This window comes from Spermophilus citellus (assembly GCF_964194105.1).
Source record: "Spermophilus citellus genome assembly, chromosome: 2".
Classification (NCBI taxonomy): Eukaryota; Metazoa; Chordata; class Mammalia; order Rodentia; family Sciuridae; genus Spermophilus; species Spermophilus citellus.
Window position 1 is genome coordinate 1,830,344 of NC_138183.1, and position 8,984 is coordinate 1,839,327.

General features: G+C 54.9%; 1 long non-coding RNA gene across 1 annotated transcript; it reads right to left on the bottom strand.

The window, feature by feature from the left end:
* Nucleotides 1-8,445: 8,445 nt before the first annotated feature.
* On the bottom strand, nucleotides 8,446-8,957 carry LOC308630645. The gene is made up of 2 exons (XR_014017979.1): nucleotides 8,851-8,957; nucleotides 8,446-8,765 (listed from the first exon to the last, which is right to left on the bottom strand). It is a non-coding gene; the product is annotated as an uncharacterized lncRNA (long non-coding RNA).
* Nucleotides 8,958-8,984: the final 27 nt, after the last annotated feature.

Genomic DNA, 8,984 nt, shown 5'->3' on the forward strand with positions numbered 1-8,984 from the left:
TGCCCTAAATAACTCCCCACTGCAAAAGCACCAAGTGGAGAAAGACAAACAGCGCAGAGAGGTGGGGATGCGCCTGTCACATGTAGTCAACACCCAGAAAACCACAGGGGCAGGTGAGATGGGGCAACGCCTCCCGAGGCAGGTGTTGTGTGAGCAGGTGCAGCCAGAATGGAGACACTGCAGGCAGAACCACCACGTGACCCACACGTGGCCCAGCAGTCCCACCTCTGGGACACACCCAGAAGCAGTGACAGCAGTGATGTGAAGAGGTGCCTGCCAACCCAGGTTCCCAGCAGCACGACTTCATTGCCAAGAGGAGGAAGAAGCAACCTGCACGTCCACCAGCAGATACACCTGCAGTGGCCATCCCTACAGGGGACACCAGTGGACCTTAGGAAAGGGGAAACTCTGCACCTGCTACAGCCCGGGGAACTTGAGGACGTCACGCTCGGCTTGTTTCAGCCAGACACAGAGGACTGGATGGCTGGGAGGGGCAGCGTCTGGGGGACAGAGTGTCAGGCTGGGAAGGTTCGAGAGCCGTGGGTGGACAGTGGTGAACGCTGCTGGACGGCGGGAAGGTGCTGCCACCTCCGAGCTCCACATTCAGAAAAGGTTGAAATGGTAACTTTAGTGTCGTTCATATTGTGCTACGATTTAAAAAGGACAAGAGGAGGACGGTGGAGTATTGGTGAGGGGTCTGTGCGTGTCTGGGGGTGTTGGTGAGGCAGGAGTCCACCACAGCCTGTGGTCAGGACAGCTCTGCCAGGAGGTGGCTGGGCCAGGGGGCTTTCAGCACCTTGGAGAGAGACACGGACAGCCTGGGTGCTGGGGAGGGACCTCTGGACTCAGGTCGGGAGCTTGAGGTCCTGGGTCTTTCAGGCCCCACCTGCTCCTGCCCCTCAGCTGAAGCAGGGAAGATGTTTGGTGAGACTTCTTATGATTTTGTTCCTCCCTGCACTTGCAGGTCACCCTGCTGAAGGGGCATGTTCCTGAGGCTGTACACAGAGGCGGGAGGGTTCTGGAAAGCCCTGGCAGGGCAGGTAGAACCTACAGGAGCTGCTGGAGGCCGGGACCCTGCTCTGTACCTGCAGGACTTTGAGAGAACTCCTGCCCCTCTCTGAGCCTCTTGTCCCATCCATGTTCTGAAGGGTTTCCTGGATCCCGGCTTGCCCAGCTGGCCCAGGGAGGAGGGAGCGCTGCTTCCTCCTCCTGTGTGCACCTGGCCCAAGCCCTCCCGGCTGGGCACCCTCACCTGGGAGAGCGTGTTGCTCTTGTCACAGAGCAGGGGGTGCCATCACACCCAGTGCTGGGAGCCAGGGTGCTGGAGTCGATGCACGTGCGGGACAGCCCTGCCCCGCGGGACCTCCACCCACAAAGCCCTGTGACACATGGTGCCAAGTTCCCCAAATACCATTTCAGAGAAGATGGAACAGCCGTCCAGGAGCCCAGCCTCGGGAGGCCTGGCCACTCAGACTCTCTGCCACATTCCCAGGGGTGGGCAGTCAGACTCGGGTCGGCTTCAGCAGTTCTCATTCAGGGGACTGGTGCCTCGTGCACAGCCTATCCACCATCCTGTTGAGGTTGACCACATCCCAGGGGTGCTGTGGGTCCCTGGGGTGCAAATCACATCTCTTTACTATTATGAAGATGAGGTGAGATGGCACCTTCAAACACGAGAACAGTTCACCGTGAGCAATTCTCCACCCACAAAGCCCTGTGACACGTGGTGCCGGTGTCACCACCTCCCATGAGCACCTGCCATTCTTCCAAACAACCAAGTACTGACGCAGCTGGCCACCCCCTGCACAGGAGCCCACTGTGGGGCTGGGGCCTGGACACAAGACCTGGACAGGGGCAGGAGCAAACAGGACCCAGGGGGTCCAGGTGAGTCCAGAGGACCTGAGTCTGAGGACAGAGAGGGACGCCCACCGGCCTCACTGGGGAGGCTGCGCGCAGTCTCGGGGGAAGAGCAAGGCGGGAAGCTCAGGGGTGCCAAGGGAGGGGGAGCAGCCAGTGTTCCAGGAGGCAGAGCCGCCCAGAGCCTGCAGGGCCTGCAGGAGGAGACAGTGCCAGGTCTGGAGAGGAGGGACAGGGTCTGAGGACAGCCCTCCCCCTCCCCAGTGGCCCTCTCTGAAAGGAGGGTCTGAGGAAGAGCTCCTTCTTTGGGAATCTCGTGACAGGCGTCATAAAATCTTATTTTCCACTTGCATATGTATTGGGTGAGTTGCTCTCATGGGTCCTTGGACCAACCTGTAACAGCTGGTGGAAATGGCCCTGGGAAGATGTCCCGGGAAGCCGTTGGAGGGTCTGTTCCTTGGTCCAGTCCTGGGGTGCAATGATTTCTGCCACATCAAAGTAGATGGCCTCAACATCAGGCCAGGCCCGGCCCCTCCCTTTCCAGATCAGAGGCAGCAGAGGGGAGCACAGAGCACCAGCCCGGCCCTGGGTGGGCCTGGGTGCAGCCCGGTTCGCACTTCCAGGAACTGGGGGCCCACGGAGGCTCAGCATTTTGCCAAAAGCCTTGTCAGTTTTAAGCTCCGTGTCTGTCAGGCTCCACGGCCACACTTCCCGGCTCCTCACCCCAATCACAGACAGCAAGGCTGTTGCTGCAGCCACCACACAGAAGGCTGCAAAGAAGCAGGGACCAGAGATGGACAGGAGGTGGATGGGAGTGGACCGGAGGTGGACAGCTCAGTGCCGGGGGGAGGGCAGCCTGCTCTCGGCTCCGCCAGTGGCTGTTCCATAGTGGACTGCTTGTCAGGCTGGGGTGCAGGACAACCTGGCATCCCTGTCCCCACATGGCAAGGACGGGTCCTGCTGTGTGCTCGAGGGCCTGGCTCCTGGCTGGCCAGAACGGCCATTGCCACTTCGTCATTTTAGGAGCTGGGAAATTACTATGCACGACAGCAAACTTTAAAATGAAATAATAAGTCTGTCCTTTTAAAAAGCAAATTGCGATGCCAGAATATTCATGAGCTGTGACTTCATGGGACATGGCAGCAGCCGGGGGATTATCATTCGGTTAAGTCAGCAGCGGAGGAATTTAGGGAAATGTGCTTGTCAGTCTGAGGAAACGAGTGATTAATACTTTCCTGTTTGCGGGGCCCCTCAACGGGTGCATTTTAATGTAATAATTAATTAACCTTGGGAGCGCTCGCAGTTTACAGCTCCTGGTGCCATGGCAGCGGTTTGGGGGTGGGGCAGGGCCCTCTGCCTCCCACTCCCTATCGCAGGCCTCTGACCTCCCCCACCAGCTGAGAGGACGATAGGGCTGAGCCCGCACCTCAGGGGAGGCTTGTCTGGGGAGGATGCGGAGGGCCAGCTCTGGACACAGCAGGGACACGCTGGCACTAAGAACCGCCCGTGACACCTAGGTTGGTGTGATGCAGAGAGGAGGGTCCCCCCAAACTCATGTTCACTTGAGTCTCAGAATGTAGCTTTGTTTGGAGACAGGGTCTTTGCAGATGTGATTGGTTAACGATCTTGAAATGAGATCCTCCTGGATTCAGAGAGGGCCCTGAATCCATGACTGTTGTCCTGTGTGGAGAGGACACAGAAACGGGGGAGGAGGCCCACAGAGATGGAGACAGAGGCTGGAGACTGAGAAAAACTCCAAATCCTGAGAGCTGGGAGCAGCCTGGGCAGGTTCCCTCGGCCTCGCAGGGGCCTGCCTGCGGGACCTTGAGGGTGGAAGCTGCCCTCCTGGACCTCAGGGAGGACATTACGTTGTGTAAGCAACAGAGTCACTCGCCAAACCCCTCAGAGGATGGCCTTTGCAGGAGGTGCTGAGGCCAGCTGGGGAAGGCCCTGGGGACAGAATGGGGTCCCTCCCAGGACTGCAGTGGGTTGGACTAGAGATACGCTGTTCAAACAGGGACCCCAGAGGAATCTGGGGGCCAAAGAGTCTTGGTCCCCCCACTTCTTCCCTCTTGCCACCTAGAGAACTTGTCACTCCTGGGGCCCATCACCCACCTCCTGAGGGGTGCTGGCTTGCACCAGCTTTCCCTCGGGTCTCTGCACCCAGCCTGAGGGCTACAGCTCTGGGCCCTGCAGTGTTCATGGCAATGCCAGCCCTCAAGGTCTGTGTGTGCACACACGCACAACATGCAGCACTCACATGCACCCCCCACCTACACAGACACACAAACATGCACACCTGCACCTTCTTACACATGCACACTGCACGCACCCCTACCCGTAGGACGATGGCTCGCCTGCCCCCTCTAGCGGCTGAATCTTGGCACCGCAGCTGGCTCTCTCCAAGGGTTTCCAGCTTGGTTGAGGCCTCCTGGGTCCGTGGAGGTGGTGGTGGCCGGGAAACGGGCTGTAGAGACGTGGTCAGCAGCACTGGAGAGGAGCCCCCTTCCCCCTGTGTGATCAGCCCAGAAATGTGTCCAGTCTCCCTTGAAAACAACCCCAGAGTCTTTGTGGGGAACAGGCTGCCTTCTCCTTTTCTTAGCCTTTCCGTACACTAGACATATAATCATGTCAAGTGGGACATCTGATTTGAGTAGGACAGATATCAGAAATTAAGATCGGAATAAAGAACCCGTGATTGTCCAGCTCACGGCTACCAAGTGACCCAGGCGTCCTTGGGGAGTTGCAGCTGCTGGAAGGGGTGCAGCTTGTGAGCTTCTATCCCCACGTTCTGTCGTGTGGGCAGACAAGTGCTATGTTACAGCACCTCTTGCCCATGAGCCTGCGGCAGGGCCCTGGCGCTCTCCTCAGCCACTTCCCAGAGAGGCCCAACTTCCTCACCAACCTCTGAGCTGGACAAAGAGGTGCTCTCCCGGCCCATCAGTGGCTTCCCCATGTCCCTGCCCTCAGCCCCTTCACGGTGACTTCACACCCAGCTGTGTGACATGGTCAAAAGGATGCCAATTGGAGGAGCACAAGCAGACACTCCAGGGAACAGACCTCAGGAAGCTGGGGACGGGAGACCACGCGGTGATCCATCTGAGAGCCCCAGGGCTGCCCGTCCGCCAGCCTGAAGGCAGGTGACCAAGGAGCCCTGCTGGAATCAGAGCAGCTGCCCAGGTTGGTAGAACCACTGGTCAGCCCCGGGCTCGTGAGGGTCATGGACTTGTTCTGAGCCCTGAGCTTGAAGATGGTTTTGTTGCACAGCATCACTGGGTTGTGGGTGACGTCTGTGGCCAGGCAGGATTGTGCCCTGCCAGGCCCCTGAAGATACCCTGGTGGCAGGTGACATTTGGGGTTCTCCTGTGGGTTCTGTTCTCTCCTCCCCCTTTGCGTGTCGCCGGCGGGGCGAGTAGAACCTTCCCAGGCTCCCTACTGCAGCTGGGTCATCCCCTCAGTGGCTCTCACGATGACATCATGTGCCCTGGAGAAGCTCCCCCAAGCTGACTCCACGCGCCCCCAGCCTCCCTGGCCCTGCTCACCATCTTTAAATGCCAGAAGTGCGGAGCGATTTGTCACTTTCTTCCCAACCCCTAACTCCTCCATGCCTGCCTTTGCTCATCCCTCTGTTCCAGCCTCTGTCTCCTCCCTCCATCTGCAGCTTCCTCCTCCTGCCCTCGCCTCCCCTGACCCCAGGGTCTCCTATGGTCAGCACCGCTCCTTCCCAGGAGAGAACCCAGTTCTGGTCTTCATCCTGGCTGAATTTCAGGGACTAACAGGCTCCAGGTCCTGGAGGGCAGGAGGTAAGCTAGACTACACCACAGGGATTTGGACATGACTGGAACTGGTTCCCAGGGAAAGATGAGGACATGTGTGCAAAGTGGTTCAGAGAGGAATGGCCTGAGCGGGGAGACCCTGGGCCTCTCCCCACAAAGAGCACCCACCTTGGAACCACAGCTCATCCTCCTGTGTCCACCAAGGCTTCTGAGTGAATCCCATGAGTGTGTGCGTGTCAGTCAAGGGCCTAGGTCTAGCCCAGACTGCGCCTCTCGTAGTGGCCACCTGTTAAACAAACATTACTCAGAGACACCCATTAAGCATGAGAAAGACTTTATTCAGGAGAACTGACAGGTACAAGGACCAGGACAACAGGGTCTCGTAGAGGAGGAGAGAGATCCGGCTCACCTCCAAACACGGCACAGCACAGCATGGAATTTATAGCCAGGAGCAAATCAGGGGCAGCTGATGGAACATTAAGAGGACACTTCTGCCTGGGTGCAGTGGCCCCCACCTGTAATTCCAGACTTGGGAGGCTGAGGCAGGAGGATCACAAGTTCAAAGCCAGACTGGCAACTTGGAGACTCTGTTTCAAAATTTAAAAAGGGCTGGGGGTGTAGCTCAGCTGGGGATGTAGCTCAGCACTTGCCTAACATGTATGAGGCCTGGGTTGGTCACCCCGTACCCAAGGGAGAAAGAAAAAGAGAAAACATCTGTGGTAAGAGAAGTTCTAGGGTTCTGGCTAAACTGTCCTAATAGGCCAGGGTGACCATGCTACAGAGCTGAGGCCTTTTGGGAAACTGAGACAGCATGAAGACCTTCTCTTCAACCCCAATTCTTGCCATCAAGTCAGAAAGATTTCAGACTTATCACTCAGAGCAATGGAGTGTGTTTATTGAAGGGACAGGGAAAGGGAAAAGGGACACTCTCAAGAGAGAGAGTGGTCCTCTCAGAGAGGAGAGGGACTGTGTACTCCAGCTTTATTGCAGATCCCAGAGAAGTTTCCAGAGAGTCCAACCTAGGCCCACTTCTTGACTTTTGACTGACAGCAGGGTGACATCAGGTTTTCAAGTCCACATGGCCATGACAAATCTAGGTCACCTTGGCCCATGTTGACCAGTTCTAATTGGATTCTTTTTTTTTTTAAAGATGGACACAATATCTTTATTTATTTTTTTATGTGGTGCTGAGGATCAAACCTGGTACATCACAAGGGTGAGGCAAGCGTTCTACTTCTGAGCTATAACTCCAGCCCCTCTAATTGGATTATTATTATTTTTTTTTACAATATATTTATTTATTTATTTTTAGTGGTGTTGAGGATCAAACCCAGGGCCTCACACCTGCTAGGCAAGTTCTCTACCACTGAGCTACAATCCCAGCCCCTCTAATTGGATTCTTAACCATAAATTCTTACAGATTTTATGGTTAGGAAGAATCATCCTTATCTACTTGAGTTTCAGAATCTGGTTTGTGAAAAAGGTCACAAAAGTGTCTCCCTTCAGTGTAACTTGGGTCCTCATAGCAACGTCATTCCAGGCCTGCATTTTTCCCGCAGACAACAGATAGTTTGCTGAGAAATGTGACATGTCCTGTCCACTTAGGCCAGGCAGGGCTGCAGGTCAATTGCTCCTGGGAAAAGAAAGCATGTGGGGGGGCTGGGGTTGTGGCTCAGTGGCAGAGCACTTGCCTAGCACATGCGAGGCACTGGGTTCAATTCCCAGCACCACATAAAAATGAACAAATAAAATAAAGATATTAAAAAAAAAAAAAAAGAAAGCTTGTGGGGATCAGCACATTGGTGCAGTTTATAGAATTATTCTCAACCTCCTGTTCCCACCATTTGCACCTGTCTATCCTCTAACAATCAGAGGGCGCCTGGGGGAGGGGTCTAAATTGACTCGGCAGGGTCCTTTAATCTGGATGGGCCTAAGAGAAGGTTCAGGAGCTGGATAAAGTTTGGCCAGGCACGGAATCTTTGTCACACCCCACAGAAGAGTCCCCAGGCTGCTGGTCTGGGGGCCCCACGCTGAGAACTCTGCTCTAGGGCCTTGCTGTCCCAAAGAAACATCACAGCAGCATATACAGGTTCGACTTCCTAGTTGCCATAGCGTAAGGTAGGAGCTCAGGGGCACCCAGACGGTGGGGCAGGGTATAGAAGATGCTGCGGAAGGAGGCAGGGGGCAGTCATGTCCCTGTTTAGCATAAGTCCCATCACCAAGAAAACTCCTGCATAGGTTCAGTATTTTAAAATAACCAATGGGTCTCCTTCCCTCTTCTGTGCAATTCCCCCTCTTTCTCCCATTCCCTCTCACCTATCGTCCCTGTTTGATGATAATTTTCTTCTCATGCTCTTCCTCCTTGCTCTGTTTTGAGTTGCCCCCCTTATATCAAAGAAGACATTCGGCATTTGTTTTTAAGGGATTGGCTGACTTCACTTATCATAATCTGCTCTAATGCCATCCATTTCCCTGCAAATGCCATGATTTTGTTGTTTTTTATTGCTGAGTAATATTCCAAGGGGAGGAAAAAAACAAATAAAAAAATTAGAGAGAGAGAAATGAGTTATGGTAGATGAGGTAGAGGGAGGGGAGGAGAGGGGAGGGGAGAGGGGATAGGAAGGGCAGCAGAATACAACAGACACTTGTTTGGCAGTATGTATAAACATGATTCTGCAATCTGTACACGGGGGAATAATAAGAATTCATACCCCATTTGAAACAAATGTATGGTATGTGATATGTCAAGATCAATGTAAAGTTTTGAGCAACCAATAAATTTCTGATGCTTAAAAAAAATGACCCATGGGGGTAAAGTGGGCAGTATTTTAATTAGGTTTTCTAAAGTAACCAAAGGGGGACAGAAGTCAGTCAAGTATCATAAGGTGGCCAATGGGGACACATGGGGGTAAGGTCGTCAGTCAGATCAGGCTAGAAAAGACCCGGCTGGCGGCTGGGCATGCAGGACACTGTGCAGACGGCCGGCGCCTCCCTCGGCCCTCTCTGCTCTGCCTGACAGAGGGCCACTCGCGCGGCCGCTTCAGGAAATCTGCACCTTGCCTGTTACTTGTGTGTCTTGCTCAGTTCCCTGCTCCGGACACCAAGGACCTGGACCCCAGCTGGACACAATACCTCCAAGACAAGGAGAAACAGGTGATTTCAACAATATATTTTACTTAGCCCATGGATCCACATATCACTTCGACGCGCCACCTACAAACATGACCGAGGAGCTTCGTGTCCCTTCTAACTGCTGGAGACCCCGTGTCGGATCACCTCCTCGCGCCCCAGCGAGGCTCCGCCCCCGAGGACCACGACTCCCGGCATGCGCGTGGCGCGCCAGACACGCAT